At 41.9% G+C, this 25118-nt stretch overlaps 1 protein-coding gene across 1 annotated transcript in view; it reads right to left on the reverse strand.

The window, feature by feature from the left end:
- tenm3 (teneurin transmembrane protein 3) overlaps window positions 1-22343 on the reverse strand; it is a 3293451-nt gene extending 3271108 nt beyond the window's left edge. The window contains exon 1 of the mRNA XM_059644858.1: window positions 22224-22343. The gene's annotated coding sequence lies outside the window, so the exon portion shown is untranslated. The remainder of the gene's footprint in view (window positions 1-22223) is intronic.
- Window positions 22344-25118: the final 2775 nt, after the last annotated feature.

A 25118-nucleotide genomic window follows, 5' to 3' on the forward strand; every position in this document is an offset into this window, starting at 1 on the left:
CTAAAAAATCCGTTCATGTGATAAGGGTATCACTGGCTAATCCAGGGTTTATGGCTCATTTCTAATTGCCCTTGGTGGTCTTGTTGAATCCTTACAGCCTGATGCAGGGAGACACACGGTGCTATGAATAAAGGAGTCATAGGAATTTAGCACTGTAACAGTGAAGGAATGGTGGTACAGTTCTAATTCAGGATAGTGTGTGGTAAGAAGGGAAATCTGCAAGTGACTGTGCTCCCATTATTTGCTCTTGTCCTTCTAGGTTATAAAAGCCATAGATTAAGAAGGTGTTGTCATTGGATCTTTGGCGACTTACTGCACTGTACCTTGTAGATGGTACACTCTGCTGCCACTGTGGGTTAGTAATAAAGTGAGTATTTGTGACTGTGCTGCAAGCTAAGAGACAGCTTTGTCCCGGATCAAGTCAAGCTTCTGGTCTGCTGATGGAAATGTAAGCATTTATTTCCTTTCACACTTTGTTAATCGGCCAAATTTTCCGATGAGTGGCACTATCTGTAGGATTACCAAGGGGCTCCTTTTTGATCTTAGCCTGCCTATTTTTAAGTCAACCGGATATCTATAGGCATCTTTTCATATGTCGGTCAGACTTGATAAGAATGGCAGATTTCCTTTCTGTAACAAGTTGTTCTACTTTCTGGATAACTTTCCACATTGCCAGGCAAATACCAATGTTGTAGCTTTACTTGAATAGCTTTGCTAGGAATGTGGTAAGTTCGAGAGGTTAAGTGTTCAGTAATATTGTGGGAATATTGTCAAAGTTTTATCATATCCCATGCCTTCAGCTGTTTCTTAATTTCATGTAGAATGAATCTAATTGGCTGAAGATTGGCAGCTGTAAAGTTGGGCACCTCCAGAGCAGGCTGAGATGAATCATTTATTTGGCTCAAAATTATTGCAAATGCTTCAGCCTCATGTTTTGCACTAATCTACTGATATGAATTTCAAAGTCCCTTGCGGGAATTAGGCAAACCGATTGACTATTTCCTCACAAGCTTGACAAATGCAGTCAGAAAATGTAAATTTAAGGACACAGGTGAAAGGCTACCAGATCGGATTATTTCGGGGTTTGATGTAAAGTGAAGTGCATCAGAATTGATTGCCAATGAAAAGCTCACAATATTACAGGCTGTAGACACTACCAGAGCACACAAAGACACAAGTAGTTAATTAAAACACTGAGTATGCAAATAGCTTCCACTCAATAAGTCAAGTTGTAGGCAATAGGATTGATTGCAGCAAAATAGCAACAAAAGAATGCATACCAGGCAGCAGGGTAAAATGTGCAAGGCCTTTGGACAAATACCTAAATTTGCAAGCAGAAAGAAATTCTCCACATATGGTATCAGAGATAATGGGAACTGCAGATATTGGAGAATCCGAGATAACAAAGTGTGGAGCTGGATGAACACAGCAGGCTAAGCAGCATCGTAGGATCACAAAAGCATGGGTCTAGGCCCAAAATGTCAGCTTTTGTGCTCCTAAAATGCTGCTTAGCCTGCTGTGTTCATCCAACTTTACACGTTGTTAGCTCCACATATGGTACAAACTTGTGGAATGTTAAGTCAGTGAGGACAACTGTGATGAATGAAGAAAGAAGATGGTAAGAATCTTCAGGTGAATGAGAAGTAAAAGGACCTGAAACATTCAGAAGATGATGATGAATATGTGGACATAGTAGACAGAGAAACCATACAACTTCATGAAAGGGATGGATATGATGGTTCCAGAGAAGTGGTATTCAAATAATTACTCAAAACAGAGAGATGGTGAGAAATAAGCCCAAAACCATAAATCTGAAGATGAACCTTGATACCAGAGTGCAGATTTACACTTCCGGCTCAGTCTATATGAGGAATTGTTTTCTGAAGATTTGTAAGAAAATTATTAGTCAAGGGAAGACAAGCAATATTATTATTATTGAAGGGAAGACAAGCAAGATATCATGCTAATGGGATGTGAAAGAATGGCTGGCTAAAACCGAAATCAGAGTGATACACAAAGGAAAAGACGTGGACTACATGTTCAGTGTTGCTAAAATTATGACCACACTTTATTGAGGTTGAACATTTGAAGCCTTACCTTAGTAACCATGAGATGAAAGTGGTGATGTGAAGGTCCAATTTATTAGCCTAATGCAAAAAGGGAGAAAGACAAACGACTGGTATCAGACAGCCAGAGAAAGTAGGAATTGACGATGCTGGAGAATCTGAGATAACAAGGTGTAGATCTGGATGAACGCAACAGACCAAGCAGCATCAGAAGAGCAGGAAAGCTGACATTTTGGGTCTAGACACTTCTTCAGAAAAAAAAGGGTCGAGACACTTCTTCAGGAAAAAAGAGAGCCTAGACCCGAAACGTCAGCTTTCCTACTCTTCAGATGCTGCTTGGCCTGCTATGTTCATCCAGCCCTACACCTTGTTATCCAACAGCCAGTTTGCTTAACATCTGTCATTTGGAAAGTGTTAGAGCCAATTACAAAGGATGCCATAATAGAGCATTTAGAAACACTTAATCGAGTAAGAGTCACGTAAGCTCCACGAAGGGAAAATCATACCTGACAAATTTGTTACAGTTCTTTGAGGATGTAACAAGCAGAATAAATAAAGGGAAACCAGTAAATGTAATAATTTTGGATTTCAAAAAGGCTTATGATGAGGTATCACAGATAATGTTACTTAATAAGATCAAAGCCTCTGGTATTGAAATTGGTATAATTGTAGGAATAGAGGATGGACTGACTGAAAGAAGGAAAAGATTTGGAATAAAAGCATAATTTTTCAGGATGGCAATCTGTAAAAGTTAGAGTTTCATATGAATCAGTGCTGGGCCACAATTATTTGCGATGTATGTTAATGACTTGAATGACAGAATATGCTATTGTCAGTTTTGTAGATTCATAGAGTCATAGAATACCTACAGTTTGGAAACAGACCCTTCAGCCCAACAAGCCCACACCACTCTTCTGAAGAGCATCCCACCTAGACTCATCCCCTGTTCTTTTTCCCGTAATCCTGCATTTCCCATTTCTATTCCACCTAACTTACGTACCCTGGACCCTACAGGAAATTTAGCATGTCCAATCCACCTAACCTGCACATCTTTGGATTGTGGGAGGAAACCAGAGCATCTGGCAGAAACCCACACAGACACAGGGACAATGTGCAAACTCCACACAGACAGTGACCCAAGGATGGAACTGAACCCGACACTGTGAGGCAGCAGTGTTAACTACAATAATAGTTCAGAAGACATGTAAAGGATAACATAAAATCTACACAGGGATTTGAAAATGAATTGGCAGAATTTGACATATGGAATACAATGTAGGAAAATATGAGGTTATGCACTTTGAAAGGGGAAATAGAGGAGCTAAGATTTCTTAAACTGGGAAAGATTGCAGAAAGAAGCAACACAGAGAGATTCAGGGATCTTTGTGCATGAATCATAAAAAGCTAGCTCTATGTTCAGTGGGTAACAGAGAAGGCAAGTGGACTGTTGGCTTTCAATTCAAAGATAATCATACCTCAAAATAGGGATGTCTCACTAAAACTATCCAAGAGATGGAATATACCACACCAGGATTACTATGAATAGTTTTGATCCCCATATGTAAGACAAGATATGGTACCACTGGAAGCAGTACAGGGCATGTTCACCACATTGATTCTGGGCATGGAGATACTTTCTTATGAAGAATGGAGTTTATAAAAATGACAGGCAACCTTACTGAAACATAAAATTCTTCAGGATGTCGACTGGTCTCCTTGTGGGAGAGTTGAGGAGCATGTAGCGTAATCTCAGTGTAAGGGACCGCCATATAAGGGGATTATAAGGAGGTATTTCTTCTCTCTGACAGGAGTAAATCTGTAGCATTCTTTACCACAAAGGCCAATTGAGGTTGGGTTGTTTAATGTATTCAAGGCTGAGATAGAGAGAATAGAGAGAATTTTAATCAGTTATGTGGATAAGACAGGAAAGTGGAGTTAAGGATATCAGATCAGCCATGATCTCACTGATCAACAGAGCAAGCTCAAGAGGACAAATGGCTCATTTCTGCTCCTATGTTCTATGTTCTGTGTAGAATTCCGTAAGTCTGTAGGATTACTCTTAAGCCTTCATATTTATGATTTCACACTGAAGTGACTTTCTATTGCTAGGATCTTGCATTTCAGAGGAAGATCATCCAATCACTTGTCAAGTTAATGTATGTCAGAATATGAGTAATGTAGATTGAACACTTGACATAATTCCCAATTTTGCTTTCTATTCATGATAGCATTTCTAGTGAAGTCTTTGTTTTAAAATTCCCAACCCTGCTGACAAATCCTCCCTCCCTAGTAATGTAAACTTCTCCAACTCCACAATTCTGTGATATCAGCCAAATATTGTTTCTGGCATTATGTATCCTCAATTATTATTGCTAACACCGCCTCCTCCCAACCCCTCCTATTGCTGGCTGTGTGTTCAAATACATAGACCACAAGCTCCAGAATTCCCTTCCCAAACCTCCATCCCTTTTTAAGCGATAACAAGGTGTGGAGCTGGATGAACACAGCAGGCAAAGCAGCATCTTAGGAGCAGGAAAGCTGACGTTTCGGGCCATGGCCCTTCATCAGAAACTCCTAAGATGCTGCTTGTCTGTTGTGTTCGTACAGCTCCACACCTTGTAATCTCGGATTCTCCAGCATCTGCAGTTCCTATTATCTCTATCCCTTTTTGTTTTGTTTTCCTCCTTTCAGCCATACATTAAAACCTTGTCATCTGGTCTAACATTCCTTACATAGTTTAGTTTCATGCTCCTTTGATACACCTTATTGCTAAAGGTGTTGTGTACGTATAGGTTGTTGTTACTGTTGAAGTTACAAAGGCAGAGTAAGAGCAACTCTGAGGCAATCAGATTTTTGAGTACATTCAGGCCTGCACTTAAGCTGTCACTTTTTAGCATCTATTTGTCAGCTTTCTTTATGAAAATAAGTTGCAATTCAGCTGAGATAACAAAGTGTGAAGCTGGATGAACACAGCAGGCCAAGCAGCATCTCAGGAGAACAAAAGCTGACGTTTCGGGCCTAGACCCCAGGCTCGAAACGTCAGCTTTTGTGCTCCTGAGATGCTGCTTGGCCTGCTGTGTTCATCCAGCTTCACACTTTATTATCTTGGATTCTCCATCATCTGCAGTTCCCATTATCTCTGATTGCATTTCAGCTGATACTTGTTATAAGAATCATGATCAATTTTAAATTTATTTTGCCACAATTATAATTATCTTTGAATACCTTACAGTATAGTTCAATTTTGCAAAATGCTGTATTCAAAGCATATAACATAGTAAAATATTTTTCCCATCATAAATACAACAATAGATTAAAATATAATTTAAGATTGACAAGTCGCCAGGCCCGGACCAGATTTGTCCTCGGCTGCTTTGGGAAGCGAGAAATGCAATTGCTTCGCCACTTGCGAAGATCTTTGCATCCTCGCTCTCCACTGGAGTCGTACCTGAGGACTGGAGAGAGGCAAATATAATTCCTCTCTTCAAGAAAGGAAATAGGGAAATCCCCGGCAATTATAGACCAGTAAGTCTCACGTCTGTCGTCTGCAAGGTGTTAGAAAGGATTCTGAGGGATAAGATTTATGACCATCTGGAAGAGCATGGCTTGATCAAATACAGTCAACATGGCTTTGTGCGGGGTAGGTCATGCCTTACAAACCTTATCGAGTTTTTTGAGGATGTGACTAGAAAAGTTGATGAGGGTCGAGCTGTGGATGTGGTGTATGTGGACTTCAGTAAGGCATTTGATAAGGTTGCCCATGGTAGGCTCATTCAGAAGGTCAGGAGGAATGGGATACAGGGGAACTTAGCTGCTTGGATACAGAATTGGCTGGCCAACAGAAGACAGCGAGTGGTAGTAGAAGGAAAATATTCTGCCTGGAAGTCAGTGGTGAGTGGGGTTCCACAGGGCTCTGTCCTTGGGCCTCTACTGTTTGTAATTTTTATTAATGACTTGGCTGAGGGGATTGAAGGATGGGTCAGCAAGTTTGCGGACGACACAAAGGTCGGAGGTGTCGTTGACAGTGTAGAGGGCTGTTGTAGGCTGCAGGGGGACATTGACAGGATGCAGAGATGGGCTGAGAGGTGGCAGATGGAGTTCAACCTGGATAAATGCGAGGTGATGCATTTTGGAAGGTCGAATTTGAAAGCTGAGTACAGGATTAAGGATAGGATTCTTGGCAGTGTGGAGGAACAGAGGGATCTTGGTGTGCAGATACATAGATCCCTTAAAATGGCCACCCAAGTGGACAGGGTTGTTAAGAAAGCATATGGTGTTTTGGCTTTCATTAACAGGGGGATTGAGTTTAAGAGTCGTGACATCTTGTTGCAGCTCTATAAAACTTTGGTTAGACCGCACTTGGAATACTGCGTCCAGTTCTGGCGCCCTATTATAGGAAAGATGTGGATGCTTTGGAGAGGGTTCAGAGGAGGTTTACCAGGATGCTGCCTGGACTGGAGGGCTTATCTTATGAAGAGAGGTTGACTGAGCTCGGTCTCTTTTCATTGGAGAAAAGGAGGAGGAGAGGGGACCTAATTGAGGTATACAAGATAATGAGAGGCATAGATAGAGTTGATAGCCAGAGACTATTTCCCAGGGCAGAAATGGCTAGCACGAGGGGTCATAGTTTTAAGCTGGTTGGTGGAAAGTATAGAGGGGATGTCAGAGGCAGGTTCTTTACGCAGAGAGTTGTGAGAGCATGGAATGCGTTGCCAGCAGCAGTTGTGGAAGCAAGATCATTGGGGTCATTTAAGAGACTGCTGGACATGTATATGGTCACAGAAATTTGAGGGTGCATACATGAGGATCAATGGTCGGCACAACATTGTGGGCTGAAGGGCCTGTTCTGTGCTGTACTGTTCTATGTCTATGTTCTATCTACCACAATCATTTCTGGTAGAATGGTGGTGGATTAGGATTTCTGTACCCTGGGCTTGTCAGTTCCATCTTTTCTTTTATTTCTCTCTTCTCTTGTTTTTTTTTTCTTTCTGCTTTATTTTACTTACCTCTTCATGAAGAGTTCAGTGGCGGTGACGGCATCGGTGATGGTGGTGAATGGGTTCAGTAGTACAGATTTGAGTTGGCCCAGTAGTGTGGACATATGGTTGTGAGGTGAGCTTGCGTTCCTGTTGGTTTCAGCTTCAATGAGGCATTGCTGGCACCGACTCATGGCAGCTGAGGCGGAAGCAAGTTCAGGCTCCTGGTGGCATCTACTTCCAGCGCAGATTCAGGAAGGCGATGGGGGAGGCAAATTTGGGCTCAGTGTGAAACCCGGTGTCATCGGCAACAGCCAAGGTGGGCCTGTAGCAGACTTATGGCAGTACTGGAGTTGAGTTTGGGGCAGTGTCGTACCCAGCAACATTGGTGGCATCTGCATTGGCAAGATCCAGCATGGACTCATAGTGGTGAAGGGGCGGTGGTGTCAAGGGGGGTGAGATGGCACCAAAGATTGGCGACTTTTATTCCAGCAGATTTGGTGCTGCAAAGGGGACTCTTGCTAGGCCACTAGGCCTATGGCCATGACTCAGAACTTAACAAGAAGGACTGTAAAGTTGGAAACTTCCTTTATTTCCTTATTTTTCTACCTTTATATTCAATATTTTTGTTCTTTTTTCTGTGTTTTAAGATGGCTCCTGAAAGTGGCAATATTATACAACACTTCTTGCCATAATTTGCAAAAAGATACACGTGGTAATAAATAAATCAAATCAAATGAAATCAATGGATAACAGAGACCATGATAATTCAACATTGTCCTTCGATATATTGTCCATCAATTTTCCATATAATTAAAATTTGTCATTGAAGGTTCATCTGGACATGACATTAACAAATCTCTGCCCTGCTACCTCTGTTCAGGAGAAATTATGAAGAATCTCATGGATTTGTTGAGCATTCAGTTTATCTGCTTTCATAGCTTTGTGTTCAAAACAATTGAAGATACTTCTGACACATTCATATTGTTGCTTTTTAAAACTTCATCTCAATAAGCTATCATTCACACTTGTGTGAAACTTATATTTTCAAAACATCTTTTCCTTCCCTGAAGACTTCTAATGGCATGCTTAGATGAGCAAGACTGATGTCCCAACAGATATGCATAGTGATGGAGATGTGATTGGGACATGGACTGAATTCAAATTTTGACTTGTGCAAAGGTGTAGAAGTGTCATATTTCACAAAGCCTTGAGGCAGTGTTATCCATTCTTTCTTACGTCTTATTAGCATCTAACTTCGATTGAACCTTTCTCACTTTGCACGCCTTTCTGCATAAAATCTTCATTCATTGGCAAGTATTATAGCTGAATCAATAAATATTGATTCCTTCTTTGATTAGGCAATGTAAGTCTTTGCCAGAAATTTTCTTGGAGCTTCAAGTTGATGTCAAATTGGCTTGAAAAGAATGCTAATTATATGAGCACAATATCGTAGTATCAAGTATCATGTATCATGTGAACTGAGTGTATGAAGGTTTCATACTTCATCTTACCACAAATCATTTGAAGCATGAGACTCTACTTTTTTGTGCCTTAATTGTTTAATATTATCCTGGACACTTATAGACCTGAGGAAGATAGTGTTTATGTAAAATAGTTAATTGTAACAAGTGCAAGTTAGATTCTTCAATACCAGGATATCCTCTCCTAATTTCTTATTTTATAGGAGTTAGAACAAGCATTGTAGCAATAGATTAAACATTCTGCTTGAGCCAAACACACAGCATGAATGCACACATTTCTGGTGTTACTTTGTTAAAAATGCATTAGTACATTAGGACAGTGCACAGGGAAATGCCTGTCACCTGCTCTGTACAATTATTCACCAAAGCATACTATTAGAAGCCCTCAAAAAAGGAAAACATGTTTGAAGGTTTAAGTTTCGCACAAGTGTGAACAACAGCTAATTGAGTGTTAAAAAAAATGATTTGAATGTGTCAGAAGTATCTTCAATTGTTCTGAACACAAAGCTGTGGAAACAGATAAACTGAATGCTCAGCCAATCCATGAGGTTCTTCATATTTTTTTTTCTGAACAGAGGTAGGGTAGAGATTTGTTAATGTCATGTCCAGATGGATCTCCAATGATAAATTTAAATTATATGAAATTAAACTTAATATATTTAAATTAAATTATATTAAAATTTGATGAAAAAATGTAAGAAGAATGATGTTGAATTATTAGGCTCTCTGTCACCCCTTGTTGCAGACTGAAATTATTTTTCACTCTGTTGACATATTTATGATGGGTAATGAAAACTATGTGGTATTATTTTGTTGATATTATCGGTATATAAATTATAGGTTGAGCCTCTATTTAACAGGAATAGAATAGTGACAACCTGGCCCAGTTTCAGGGACTGATATCTACTATCTCAAAATGAGTGCCTGACCCAGAATTAGTTTGGATAATTTTTCAGGCATCTGACGTAGCTATTTAAAAAAAAACAGTCTTTGCAAATGCAAATAAGAGGCAAAATAGGTGGATCAGGTCAGCTCTCAATACCACCTCTTCATGGCTAATCAGGGCTGACAAACGTATATTGGGTGTCCCAACAATGATCACATTTAACTAAAGAATGAAAAAAAAAGTGCCCTTCCTCAAGCATGGTGCCAAAATCTCAATATACTATTACTGAAGGGGTCTGGCCAAGAGTCTTTATAACTGAAGGATAACTTTTTCACACTTACATTGCAGTTTACAGGGATGACTGCTAAAAATTGAACCAGCAATTTTACTTTTATTTTGTCCCCATCTGAAAAATATGATGAGATATGTACTTGGGCTCTTAAATCTTGTTGGCCTTTTAAATTTCCTTGTTGCTCCAATTTGCCTTGTGGGTCCAAAATAGACAACCTAACAGCTAACCTCACATAGAACTCCATTTGTCATAGTTTTGCCCACACAAATATTTCTTTGCAATGTGTGGTCCCAACTGTGCCATTTTACAGTTGCTCTTAGCTTGATGACATCTTCAAAACAAGATCCACAACTCTTGATTTCTTTCTTTCAAGCCATCCCTGAAAAATTGAGATGCTTAAACAAATCCCTCAGGAACAAACATTTGAACATATGAATTAGGAGCAGGTGTCAGTCACGCATCGCCTTGAAACTGCTCCTAATGTTTTTAATGACCTAATTATTCAATAGGTCATGAATGTTGCTTGAACTCCACATTATCCCAATAATCTTCCACCTTCTTCATTACCAAAAATCAATCTACCGTCATAATATGACAATATCACTTGTCACATCCCGTCAATAGCATGATCCAATCTAAAGTTCATCTACTTCTCCTTCCATAATTATTCAGTGAAATGCACCTAAATTGATCCTTCTATCTTGCACTTCAAACCATGTTGTGTAATTACATTTCAATTCAAATTATGGGAATTAAACATGGAAGGATAACTTTTTCAGCAACACTTACTGTCAATAACGAAAAGACATTCTGGAAATGTCAAGCAAACGTTCAAAACTTGTACTCATATGTATTGTGTCAAGCTATATTGGTTAAAAATATGTACCCAGATTTGGGACATTGACTCAAGCCATAAACTTCCAGTGATATTTCCAAAATGCTAACATTGGCTTTGCTAACAATAACAATTCACTTTAAATCAGACAAAATCAATGCTTTAATCACAAAGCTTCAACTCCCTTGTGTTTGTAGTTTAATTTAGTTTGTCAGGGCATTGTCTTATCTGGATGAATGCTGTTTTGACCTGTGCTTTATCAAAAGAAAACTCTATGCATTGCAGAATGTAAACAGGATGTACTCATTTCCCACAATCAATTGCAGTATACTTTCACTATTTGTTAATAACAAAATCATAGTGGCTTTGATCAAATTTTGATGGAACTTATAATACAGTACTGTCAGCATTACATCTGAAAATAAATATTAAGAAACTGCTGCCATTGCTTAACACTTATGATATCAACTGAGGGTAGACAGTATTTTCAGCATAGGCCCTTTCTGAATACTGATTTCATTCTGCCACTTCTCCAATCTAGACAGACATGCAACAGATTTCCATCATTATAACAAAGTGTGGGGCTGGAAGAACACAGCAGGCCAAGCAGCATCTCAGAAGCACAAAAGCTGACATTTTGGGCCCAGACCCTTCATCAGAGAGATGCTCCTGAGATGCTACTTGGCCTGCTGTGTTCATCCAGCCCCACGCTTTGTTATCTTGGATTCTCCAGCATCTGCAGTTCCCATTATCTCAGATTTCCATCATTCCTAATTTATCTTTATGTCACTGACAGGAACATAGGGAAATGAATTATCTTTTCATCCCTTGAGTCAATTCCACTGTTCAATGAAATCAGGACCAGCCTAAGATGTCACTTCATGTGTCCAACTCAGCAACAAATTCCTTAAAACCTTTGGTTAAAAAAAATTCTCAGATATCAAACGGACAATTTATCCATCATCAGTCAGTGCCTGTGTAAGAAAGATTCACTCTTCTACCACCTTTTGCATTTACGGGTGTTTCTCAATTTCATTCAATAGTACTGACTCTAGCAGTCAAACAGGTCCCCTTGTTTTTGACTCATCAAACAGCAGAAATGGCTTCTCTCTGTCCATTCTTTCAATTCCCATTAATGGTTTGAAAGTGTCTCCCATCTTTATCACCAGTTTCCTCTTTATACCTGTCACCGAAAGGAAGTGATGAAAGAAAGCACCAAAAAAATTACTATATTAATAAAGATTTTTTTAAAAAGCTTGCTTGCTTTTTATAACTACAAGCAAAGGATCAGCAACAGTAGGCAGTAAAATAGGTTCATGGTTTGATTATTGAGTGTGATTGTGCATCAGTGAAAAGTAATCTTCAGCTCAGCTGTTCTCTCCCGTGTTATTCGGTTCAAAACATGTTTAATTGCCAGACAAAAACAGGTGTACAGCATAGAAACTTTCATGAGATAGAAAACTATTTCGCTCTTCTAAGATCATCTCTAAAACCAGTGGACATAATATAAATAACACAATTGCATGATACAACACTTGCTAAAATCAGGAAGCCTTAGTTATTGTCAGACTACTTTGTCATGTTAAACTCTGCTGCAGTACACATCTGTCGGAAGTAAGCTGAGATAATAGGAACTGCAGATGCTGAAGAATTCCAAGATAATAAAATGTGAGGCTGGATGAACACAGCAGGCCAGGCAGCATCTCAGGAGCACAAAAGCTGACGTTTCGAGCCTAGACCCTTCATCAGAGACTCTGATGAAGGGTCTAGGCCCGAAACATCAGCTTTTATGCTCCTGAGATGTTGCTTGGCCTGCTGTGTTCATCCAGCCTCACATTTTATTATGTCGGAAGTAAGCTGCTGTGTTCTAAGCTGTGACATAGATGGACTAATTGACAGTAAATAAAATTCCTTCATCAGTCATGGTGACAAATAATTGAATCCTAAGATAGCTTCCTGTTTCATTTCAGTATTGAGCAAAGATGTTGTGGAAATCATGATGCTCGATGAGCCGATAACAGGTCAAAGTTACGCAGACAAGCCACATGGTTGGTGCTGCCTGGAATTTGTGCTAAGATAACAACAATTAATGTGAGCCCAATTTCTTTGAAACCAGCTTTCACCATCATAAAGATAAAGCGCTAATTGCAGCAGATGCAAAAAGTGATGGAAGGGAAGATAACAGGAGGAAAGAAGGTTGAAAAATGGTGCAATGAACAAAAAATCGTGTTCTACAATGCGACTGGAAGCCAATGGAAGAAGTCCTTATATCTCCGGAGGCCTGCCAGGCTAACATTAGAAAGGCAATGAAAACAAGTACATAATTGTCAAGATGTACATCCTCATCAGTGGCGTGGCCCTTTGATCTTTTACTGACAAATTCTATGTTTGATACTACCTCTCTCACTAACTCCTGAAAACGGAACAAGGTTTGAAAGCTTGTGTTTTCAAATAAACTTGTTGGGCTAAAACCTGAGGTTGTGGGACTTCTGACATAATTGAAAGCAACACAAGACGGTAGTCAATATCAATAATGGCCTAACAAACAAATCATTAGCCTCACAGACTGTTCACTTCACCGTGGTAGGCACATCACCCAAAGACATTGTACCATGCATTTCACTTTGCTGCTGGACCAGGTGACACATACTGGGAAGCTACAGGACTGACAGCTATGCAAACATGGCCACTTGTCTTCTCCTTTGAAAGAGACACTAGAGGTATTCATCAATAAGTTTATGGCTGAGGTTTTTCCCAGCAGCTGGGTTAAAGCTATTGCAGCTGATGGTGCATTCCTACTGAAAACACCCTTCAGCAGCCCATTCCCATCTCAACACATGCTCTCTCCACCCGCACCCAGCACACTCTTCTATCTTTACACCTTTGGATATTCAAGAACCATTGCCTGGGCAGAGACAGTGGGTTGGTGGTGATGCCCTAGAGGTATGCGAGACTAATTAGGAAGGGAAAAAATCATGATTTGCTTTCGCACTTGTAGTTACCAGTTCAATTACTGACACTGCATGAAATTTACCAAGTAACATTTCAGGTAGAATCTACATGTGAAAGCCATGAGGAACAAGCATACTTGAGTCGTCATGATCAGTATGGATACAGTGGGCAGTGTGCTATTGATGACTGGGGGTAGAGGGAGTCAATATTTACGGATGCGACGCCAAATAAGGAACCCAGTTCTACTTGGCACATGGCTTTGTGAGAGCTTGGAATCCATTTGTTCCAGTGTAGAAGTAGCTGCCAACTCTACAAGAATACTTCCAAATCTTGCCATGATATAGGATTTAATGGTTAATATGTGGATTCCCATTGTAGTACAAATAGAAGCCATGCAAGATTAGAGTGCTGCAAAAAAAGCTCAGACTGCTGAGTCTGAAACTTCGGATTTTTGTTCCTGTGCTGTACTGTTCTATACTCAATGTCCTATGTTCCATTTTTGTCCCTTAGCCCCTGTCTTTGGTAGACGTGATCGTCTGCAGTGGTTGAAGTATGGATGGTGAAAGGCTGCTGACAGCTCCAATATAATGCAACTTGTAAACATATCTTTCCCTGCTCCCCCATTTCAACATTCTGTTAATATCATTCCATCTCTGATACCCTAGTCCACTCCTCATTTGCCCTACCACTCCCTCTCTAGCCAATGGCACACACTAACCTAGAACAGGTAACATCTGTCCCTTCATCTCTTCCCTTCATTGACCCAGGCCCGAAAAATCACTTCTAAGTGAAATTCCAATTTAACTGTTCATGGGTTTACAAGGTGCTACTGAAGGATCAGAGGTGAATCTTGGTGCGCATCTTGTTGATGGTACATACTGCTGCTACTGAGCATTGTTAGTGGAAGGAATGAATGTTTGTCAAACGGGACATATTTCATTATTTGCCTAAAATGTGCCTTATGGATAGTGGGCAGTCTTTGCTGAGTCATGTGGTGAGAACTGCACTATTCCTAGTCTCTGATCAACCCTTGTAGCTGCAGTCTTTATATGATGAGTGCAGCTCAGTTTCTGGTAAATGGTAACCACCAGCAAATTGACAGCGTTGATTCACTGTTGGTATTGCCAACAAAATGCCAAGCGTCAGTAGTTGGATGGCCTCTTATTGGAGACAGTAATTTGCTGACGTTTGTGTGGCGCATGTTACTTGTCACTTTAAGCCCAAGCGTGGGCATTGTCCAGGTCTTGCTGTGTTTGGGCATGTACTGCCTTGTCATCATGTGGCTATTTTCTATGTTTCTTTAATTCAGCATTCAAGTTATGATCAGCATTTTCTATTTTTGGAAGCCTCTGCCTCCATCTCGATCCACGTGTTTATTCCCCCACCCACCAAACTTCCCCCCCACCCCGCCCCCGGCCCCCACTGTAGTGTTTTATCCAATATTGTTTTGGTTATCCCTTCATTTGGTATTTATGTGGTTTCTGTGTAGCTAATCACTCCTCATTTGGTCACACCATTTGTTTCTTTACAATATCCATTAGCACTCATTTTGGTTGTTGTATCATGGAATCTTGCATCAATCTCAACCAATATCTGCATTATTCTTCCTTTGTTTTTCCTTTCCCCATCCTTTCCACAGCCTGAGCATGCTTACACTTCCATCTTGCTTCTGTTCTGATGGAAGGTCATCCGGCTCAAATGTTTTAATTTTGTTTCTCCCCATAAATACCTGCTGAGTTTTCCCAACTTTCATTTCCAGTCTTTGCAATATTTAACAACTGCACATACTGCAGTTTCACATTCCTTCAATTCTCATGCAGACCACAGGTAACAAGGAAATAAAATTATGGTGCACACACACTCCAAAGAGAAAATCTTGAGCATGCGTATCTCCAACAATTAATCTACAGAGCTATTATTCACAGAGTGGAAATCTTACCTCTGCTGGCAATCTTGATGCATCTGGCCTACTCCTTTATGCATTCACTGAATGAGGGCATCGCTGGCCCAACAGTATTTATTACCCCTGCCTAACTGCCCAGAAGGCAGTTAAGAGTCAACCACATTGCTGTGGGTCTGGAGTCACATGTAGGTTATACCAGGTAAGGATACCAAACCATCATCTCCAATACCATCCATGACCTCCCACCGACAGCCTCCAACCTCATTGTTCCCCAACCCCTCAGGGCCCGTTTCCAACTCCTTCCCAAAATCCACAAACCTGCCTGCCCTGGTTGACCCATTGTCTCTGCCTGCTCCTGCCCCACTGAATTCATCTCTACCTATCTGGACTCCATTTTCTCCCCTATAGTCCAGGAACTCCCTACCTACGTCCGTGACACCACCCACACCCTCCACCTCCTCCAGAACTTCCAATTCCCTGGCCCCCAACACCTCATTTTCACCATGGACGTCCAGTCCCTATACACCTGTATTCCTCATGCAGATGGCCTCAAGGCCCTCCGCTTCTTCCTGTCCCACAGGCCTGACGAGCCCCCTCCACTGACACCCTCATCCGCCTAGCCGTACTTGTCCTCACCCTCAACAACTTCTCTTTCGATTCCTCCCACTTCCTACAGACAAAGGGGATGGCCATGGGCACCCGCATGGGCCCAAACTATGCCTGCCTCTTTGTAGGATACGTGGAACAGTCCCTCTTCCACACCTACACAGGCCCCAAACCCCACCTCTTGCTCCGTTACATTCATTACTGTATCGAGGCCGCCTCTTGCTCCCCAGAGGAGCTCAAACAGTTCATTCACTTCACCAACAACTTCCACCCCAACGTCAAGTTCACCTGGGCCATCTCCAACACATCCCTTACCTTCCTGGACCCCTCAGTCTCCATCTCAGGTAACCAGCTAGAAACTGATGTCCATTTCAAGCCCACCGACTCCCACACCTACCTAGAATACACCTCCTCCCACCCACTCTCCTGCAAACATTCCATCCCCTATTCCCAATTCCTCCGCCTCCGCCACATCTGCTCCCAGGATGAGGCATTCCACTCCCGCACATCCCAGATGTCCAAGTTCTTCAAGGACCGCAACTTTCCCCCCGCAGTAGTCGAGAACGCCCTTGACCGCGACTCCCGCATTTCCAGCAACACATCCCTCACACTCCACCCCCTGCCATAACCGCCCCAAGAGGATCCCCCTCATTCTCATACACCACCCCACGAACCTCCGGATACAACGCATGCTCCGACACTTCCGCCATTTACAATCCGACCCCACCACCCAAGACATTTTTCCATCCCCACCCTTGTCTGCCTTCTGGAGAGACCACTCTCTCCGTGACTCCCTTGGTCGCTCCACACTGCCCTCCAACCCCACCACACCTGGCACCTTCCTCTGCAACCGCAGGAAATGCTACACTTGCCCCCACACCTCCTCCCTCACCCCCATCCCAGGTCCCAAGATGACTTTCCATATTAAGCAGATGTTCACCTGCACATCTGCCAATGCGGTGTACTGTATCCATTGTGCCCAGTGTCGCTTCCTCTGCATTGGGGAAACCAAGCGGAGGCTTGGGAACCACTTTGCAGAACACCTCCGCTCGGTTCGCAATAAACAACTGCACCTCCCAGTCGCAAACCATTTTAACTCCCCTCCCATTCTTTAGACGACATGTCCATCCTGGGCCTCCTGCAGTGCCACAATGATGCCACCTGAAGGTTGCAGGAACAGCAATTCATATTTCGCTTGGGAACCCTGCAGCCCAATGGTATCAACGTGGACTTCACCAGCTTCAAAATCTCCCCTTCCCCCACTGCATCCCAAAACCAGCCCAGCTCGTCCCCTCCCCCCACAGCATCCCAAAACCAGTCCAGCCTGTCTCTGCCTCCCTAACCTGTTCTTCCTCTCACCCATCCCTTCCTTCCACCTCAAGCCGCACTTCCATTTCCTACCTACTAACCTCATCCCACCTCCTTGCCCTGCCCGTCTTCCCTGGACTGACCTATCCCCTCCCTACCTCCCCACCTATAGTCTCCTCTCCACCTATCTTCTTTTCTCTCCATCTTCGGTCCGCTTCCCCCTCTCTTCCTATTTATTCCAGAACCCTCTCCCCATCCCCTTCTCTGATGAAGGGTCCGCAACGTCAGCTTTTGTGCTCGTGAGATGCTGCTTGGCCTGATTTGATCACCCAGCTCCAAACTTTGGTATCAAGGAAAGCAGTTTCCTTCCCTAAAGGGTATCAGTGAACCAGACTAGTTTTCCCTGGCAATCACCAATAGAACTTGTTGTCATCATTAGATTCTTAATTCCAGATATTTTTATGGAATTCAAATTCCACCATCTGCCATGGCAGGATTCGAACCCGGCCCCCCAGAACATTATCTGGGTCTCCGCATCGACAGTCTAGTGATCAGATCACTTGACCATCATCTCCACATTAACTACAAAAAAAAACTGAATATACAAGTCAATTTTGATTCACTGAAACTCTAGATTTCAGTGCCAGAGTAGGCAGAACTTTGATCACCTATCCCATTTTTGTGATTTTTCAAAAAAAAACTCTTCTGAGGCCTCCATGATGGAAGTTCTGAGATCTACTCATAAATATATCCTATTAAATTGATTGGGAGAATTGGGTCGAAATTCTCCAGGTTTCAAAGAATGGGAAGCCTTTAAAACTTAAAGGGATTGTCAGAACCAGGGGGCGAAACCTGAAAATAAAGTGATGACCCTGAGATAATAACGTGTGAAGCTGGATGAACACAACAGGCCAAGCAGCATCTCAGGAGCACAAAAGCTGACGTTTGGGGCCTAGACCCTTCATCAGAGAAGGGGATGGGGAGAGGGTTCTGGAATAAATAGGGAGAGAGGGGGAGGCGGACCGAAGATGGAGAGAAAAGAAGATAGGTGGAGAGGAGGGTATAGGTGGGGAGGTAGGGAGGGGATAGGTCAGTCCAGGGAAGACGGACAGGTCAAGGAGGTGGGATGAGGTTAGTAGGTAGGAACTGGAGGTGCGGCTTGAGGTGGGAGGAAGGGATGGGTGAGAGGAAGAACAGGTTAGGGAGGCAAAGACAGGCTGGGCTGGTTTTGGGATGCAGTGGGGGAAGGGCATGAGCTGGGCTGGTTTTGGGATGCTGTGGGTGGAGGGGACGCACTGGGCTGATTTTGGGAGGCGGTGGGGGAAGGGGAGATTTTGAAGCTGGTGAAGTTCACATTGATACCATTGGGCTGCAGGGTTCCCAAGCGGAATATGAGTTGATGTTCCTGCAACCTTCAGGTGGCATCATTGTGGCACTGCAGGAGGCCCATGGCGGACATGTCGTCGAAAGAATGGGAGGGGGAGTTAAAATGGTTCGTGACTGGGAGGTGCAGTTGTATATTGCGAATCGAGCGGAGGTGTTCTTCAATGCGGTCCCCAAGCCTCCGCTTGGTTTCCCTGATGTAGACGGACCCACACTGGGTACAATGGATACCGTATACCACATTGGCAGGTGTGCAGGTGAACCTCTGCTTAATGTGGAAAGTCATCTTGGGCCCTGGGATGGGGGTGAGGGATGAGGTGTGGGGGCAAGTGTAGCACTTCCTGCGGTTGCAGGAGAAGGTGCCGGGTGTGGTGGGGTTGGAGGGCAGTGTGGAGCGAACAAGGGAGTCACGGAGAGAGTGGTCTCTCCGGAAGGCAGATAAGGGTGGGGATGGAAAATGTCTTGGGTGGTGGGGTCGGATTGTAGATAGCGGAAGTATCGGAGGATGATGCATTGTATCCGAAGGTTAGTGGGGTCGGGTGTGAGAACGAGGGGGATCCTCTTGGGGTGGTTGTGGCAGGAGCGGGGTGTGGGAACCCTGCAGCCCAATGGCATCAGTGTGGACTTCACCAGCTTCAAAATCTCCCCTTTCCCCACTGCATCCGAAAACCAGCCCAGCTCAGCCCCTTCCCCACTGCATCCCAAAACCAGCCCTGCCTGTCTCTGCCTCCCTAACCTGTTCTTCCTCTCACCCATCCCTTCTTCCCACCTCAAGCCACACCTCCATTTCCTACCTACTAACCTCATCCCACCTCCTTGATCTGTCTGTCTTCCCTGGACTGACCTATCCCCTCCCTACCTCCCCACCTATACTCTCCACTCCACCTATCTTCTTTTCTCTCCATCTTCGGTCCACCTCCCCCTCTCTCCCTATTTGTTCCAGAACGCTCTCCCCATCCCCCTCTCTGATGAAGGGTCTAGGCCCGAAACGTCAGCTTTTGTGCTCCTGAGATGCTGCTCGGCCTGTTGTGTTCATCCAGCTTCACACTTTATTATCTTGGATTCTCCAGCATCTCCAGTTCCCCTTATCTCTGATGACTCTGAGTACTGGGTACCTTTGGAATTCTCTAAATAGGATCTATGAAAACTCAGACTCTGACTATTTTAAGGTAGAGATAGACAGATTTCTCAAAATCAATATCATACAGTGTTAGGAGGATGGGCTGGCCAATACTGTTTGATCAGCCATGATCATGATGAATGGCAGGTCAGCTCAATGGGCTGAGTGGCCTACTCCAGTTCCAATATTGTTATTAACATGTTGATCTCCAGGGCTGCCAGCTGTAAATGGTGTACATGAATGCGTGTTGTGGTTCACTTAGGCAGTCTGAATTGCTGTGGCAACATGCATGTTGCAGGATCAAGTTATGGACAGTAATGGGGAAAGCTTCAAATTTTCTTTCCATCATGCGGTTTCATAGGAATTTCTGTTGTTCCTACCATTTGCCATTGTAATGTCTTAGAAGGATTTGCAGGTTGTGACTCAAACTGTTTGCTTATGTTCACTCCCTTGACCACCAAATCCTGGGACCTCCTGGTCCAGAAGAAGGGACAATACTCATTGGACCACAAGATCTCAATCAAAAGGTGAAGATTTCTCAATTTAGCATCAACATGCACATTACTGGCTGCTTGGTGTAAAGCAATAAAGCAGAATTGGCCAAAATCAAGTTGTACGTGCTTCTTACTTGGTCCACATTGCTTGGAGGGAAACAAAAGTATAAAAGAACAGTCCGAGCATGAAGGCTAAAGGTTGTTCAATAATATGAGCATGTGAGGATTAAGGACTGGGAAACATTTTTTTTTCATTATAACTGAGATAAAGTTCCACAGCACTAAGATGGCCCTTTGATCAGCTCATCCCAGTACCTAGCAGCATCTGTGTTCACCTCTGAACTTTGACTACATTATCTGGCCATGCCCATTCCCTTCGATTGAGCTGGATTGAGAATAATTTCCAATTCTCAATGTCGGTCTTAAAAATGAAAATCTGGCCAATATCATACTTCTTGAGAGCATTTAAAGTTTTAGCTAAATTGAAAAATGGGAACTTTTTGTTTCCTGGCTCCTCTGTGAATTTTGAAATCTTCAGATTGTTACTAATGACAACTTTGATGTTCTTGGCTCATGCTCCCCTAGCACATGAACGAACTGCCATGTAATGGGCAAAATGTGAAAAGGAAGTGGAGGGTGCAAGAATGTTTGGTCTCAGATTTGCATGACATTTCAATACAATGCCATGGTCTGCTTCGTGGAAACAACCAAGACCAATGATTAATCCTCAGCTCTACTTCATGAAGTGGAGAAACTAAAGGAACCCATGTATGTCCCAGTGCACAAAAAAACAAATGCTGGAGTTCACAGTGGTTTGGGCAGTATCCATCGAGAGAGAGCAAGCTAATGTTTCGAATCAAGTAGACTGAAAATATTAGCTGAAGATGACAAAGTGTGAAGCTGAATGAACACAGCAGACCAAGCAGCATCTCAGGAGCACTAGCTTTTGTGCTCCTAAGATGCTGCTTGGCCTGCTGTGTTCATCCAGCTTCACACTTTGTTATCTTAAGATTCTCCGGCATCTGCAGTTCCAATTATCTCTAAAAATATTAGCTTGCTGTCTCTCCATGGACACTGCCGACACATTGTGATCTCCAGCATTTGTTCTTTTCAGTACAGATTCCAGCAGCTGCCGCAATTTGCTCCTACATTATGTCCCAATGGACTTCTCAAAGTAAATTTTGGTGAGAAATGCATGAACTGAACTGTTGGAAGTTACTGTCAACTCATGACTCATCCATCCATTCATTTCAATGTTCCTGAAACAAAAACTTGCAGATTGTGTTTCTTTTCTCCTCTCAATTTTAAGTTTCAGTGGCTTTTGTGTGTATTGGCAGGTGTCAAGTAAAGCAGAGAGCTCAGCCTTGAACAAAAAACAATGATTGACATTCTCATACTAAACTACTGACAAGCCAGTGTAACTTCATTGAGTTCAGTGTATTGGCTGTCAGTTGGGGTCCTTTCCCATCATCTACCTCATTGTCTTGAAGAGATCTTGTAAATTTTGCTATCAAACAGTCTTCAATGAAACTTTTTTTTTCTCTTAACCATCAATACATAATGACATTTTCATTATCATTTAATGCCATAAGAAAGTTACAGATGTGGCCCTTCGTTATTATGCAGAGAAATCAGGCATTCTAATGCCTACTGTCTTTTCAATGCATTTTTAAAACATATTTCCTGAAATTTATTGCATGGAAACTGGAGGGATCTTTCTAAAAGTGTGCAGAACAAGCTCACATAACATCAAAGGGATGTGACCACAATATTAACCTGCAGACTGAGTGGTGGCCAGGTCAAAACTGTTGCGAAGTGAGACCAAGACAGGAAATGATTGAAAAAAGAAAACTGAAACCAATTAAGTTCCTTGTCAGTAGAAGAACTGAGAATAATTCTTCAAAACCAATGAAGATACCTTAGGCCTCACTGTCCATCTCCTCCAGTGTTCTCGTCCAACTTACTTCCAGTCGACCCCCATGAATGCTAGCAAATTCTTCGCCTAGTTCCTAGACAGGGTTTCTTGCCTGTTCTCCAACTTGAAGCATTGCAACTGGGAAAATACGATGGGCTTTTCTAAAGCTACTCCTAGACAGACATGCTGGTTGCAGAATGCCTCAGTTTGGATTCTCCTGCTTCTTTTCCAGCGCAGTGCCAAGCCCTGTTGTGTTTGGTAAAGAAACATCGTTCAGAATTTGTTACTGTTGAAGAGTGTAATGACATGACACAGTCTTTGGCATGGACAATTTCACTGTCTAACACAAGCAATGGAGACACACAAAGAATATAAATCAATAGGTCTTTTTTTTCTGAATGGCAGACAATGAATAATGTGCCAAAAAGAATTTCTAACTTAATTAATGAGTTATATTCAATAAAATCTTCACTTAGAAGTTTATAGAAACATCAAACTTCATAAGACAAGAGATTTGAAGACTTTTTAACTCATTAACTCAAATGGGCATGAAACCATTGTAATCAAATTTAATCCCATCTTTGTTTCCCAACATTGCGTAGGGATATAAGAATGCACTAGCATTTTATTATCCATTTTGTTTTTAATTAGTTGTCTTTTTCTGAAGGCTGTTAAGAACACTTGGCCAGAGAGCTAGCATTTCAATCTTATTAGTGTCAACAGCACAGGTCAACCCCTGTTCCAGCTAAGGTAGATTTGAAATCTGTCATGATCTCTTCATTGTAGAGTTGAGCATATTTTTGGTAAACAATATCCACAGAGATACCTTTGGGCAGACAAGTGGAGAGGACTGCTTATTTAGACTTTGCTGCAATACGTATTCACTATTGAATTTGATATAACTTCGCTTTGAGAACATGGCATTGTACATTAATTTATTTTTTTCTGCTCCTGAAAACTCAACACACCTCAATGAACACACTTTTAAATCTTTCACATTGATCTTCTGGAGCCAACGCTGACAGTTTAGCCACATTTAGTGCCGTAGTATTGAGCTCCAAATTAGCAGGGATGGAAAGTTTCAATAATCTAGAATGATTCCTGAAGAATTAGTTTTCATAATGCAAAAAAAAAACCTGAAAGCACAGACAACTTTTACTTTGGGTTGCATACGATAAACAGCCCATATGTCGACCAGAATCAGCCCATTTGACCTAATGAGTCCATGCTGGTGTTTATGATCCACATAAGTTTGCACATATCTTTTCTCATTTACCTCCATCATCATAACCTTCAATTCTCTTCTCTCTCAAGGTCTTGCTTAGCTTTCTCTTCAAAACATCGACATTAGTCACTTTGAGCATGCAGCCACAATTTCAGCATTCTTTGTGTAAAGATGATTCTTCTGAATTCCCTACTGGAGTTCTTGGTGACCATTTTGAAATTATGGGGCTACTCAGGCTTATTCATACAAGTGGAAACATTCTTCCCCATTCACACTACCGAAATCCTTCATAATCTTGAAGGCCTCCATTAGATGCCCTCACACTCTTCTCGTTTTCATTGCCTATCATGTCTCACCTAAAAGATTATAGCCCTCCAGTTCTGATGAAGAGTTTTGGTAAGTCATGGCAGTGCAACATCATTGGAAGTAATGGTGCTTCAAAGATCAACACATCTTAAAAATTAAGAGGATGATTTAAAATCAAGCAAACTGAGAGTGTGCATTAGACAAAGCTATTTCACATCCAAAATAATTGTTAGGAGTTATAAATCTCCAGTGAGGACCGTCACATCAAACAGTACTCAAAAAACAACTGTATGTGTTCCACCTGAGGAGAGACTCAATGGAACAATGTGAACATCAGAATGAGATCTTCCTGAAAATATCAGATTTACTGGAAGCACTATTGACAAAGAGGCATAATTTTAAGGTGAAAGCGGGATGTTTAGCGGGAATTTAACAAAAAATTAAAGTTACCCAAAGGGTGTTGGAGGCCTGGAATGCATGGGATATTAGTTATTCTGGATCACCTCACAACCTTTAAAAAGTACTTAGATGGGTACTGAAATGTTATAACATTCAAGGCTATGGGCCTAGCATTGGAAAATAAGACTTGTGTAAATTTAGCCTTGCTTGGAGGTACAGACTTGATGGGCTGAAGGGCATCTCCTGTAGTGTATGATTCCATGAGTCTCATCTTTTTCAAACATCTCCTGTGATTCCTTTCTAACGTTCAACTAATATAAATCAGATAAGCTTGCTGTGAAGAAGAAAACAATGAGTGCTCAATACTACAAACTGAATGGGTGTCAACTTTAATATCTATTTTATATCTTTTCACATGTTATAATGTGTGATTACATATTATACTTTCTGGACTTTCAATCCTGCTTCTACTTTGAAAGAAAATTAAAGGAATATTGAGACGGTAGAAGATTAATTTATTCAAATATTCCCTGAATAAACACAAAGTAACAATCCCAGGATTCTAAGCATGCATTTTATAATGGGGTCTAACATTCTGTTCAGTATCATCCTGAAAGAAAATTATAATTCCTTTCTCTTGAACAACAGAATTCTCAGCATTGTTCCTTTGTAGCAATCAAAAATTAGCTTATAAGATGAAGATAAATGTTGTTAAATAATTGATTAATTTTGAAAGCTGCTTGTGTTCTGTGAGGTATCTTTAAGTGATAAATTATTCAGACTTTGGTAATTCCTTTGTCAGTTACGGGCACAGATATTCTGATCAGGATCAAAAGCCCTATTTCTGACATTAGTCAAATAAGCAAATTGTGCATTAAACTTCCTCAAGGTTTTCTGTCAGATCTTCCAATGGAGAATCCTTCAGAACTGATACAGAGCACCAAAGCTGAGAGGGAACATAAAAGGGG

The sequence above is a fragment of the Stegostoma tigrinum genome, chromosome 3 (assembly GCF_030684315.1).
Source record: "Stegostoma tigrinum isolate sSteTig4 chromosome 3, sSteTig4.hap1, whole genome shotgun sequence".
NCBI classification, from domain to species: Eukaryota; Metazoa; Chordata; class Chondrichthyes; order Orectolobiformes; family Stegostomatidae; genus Stegostoma; species Stegostoma tigrinum.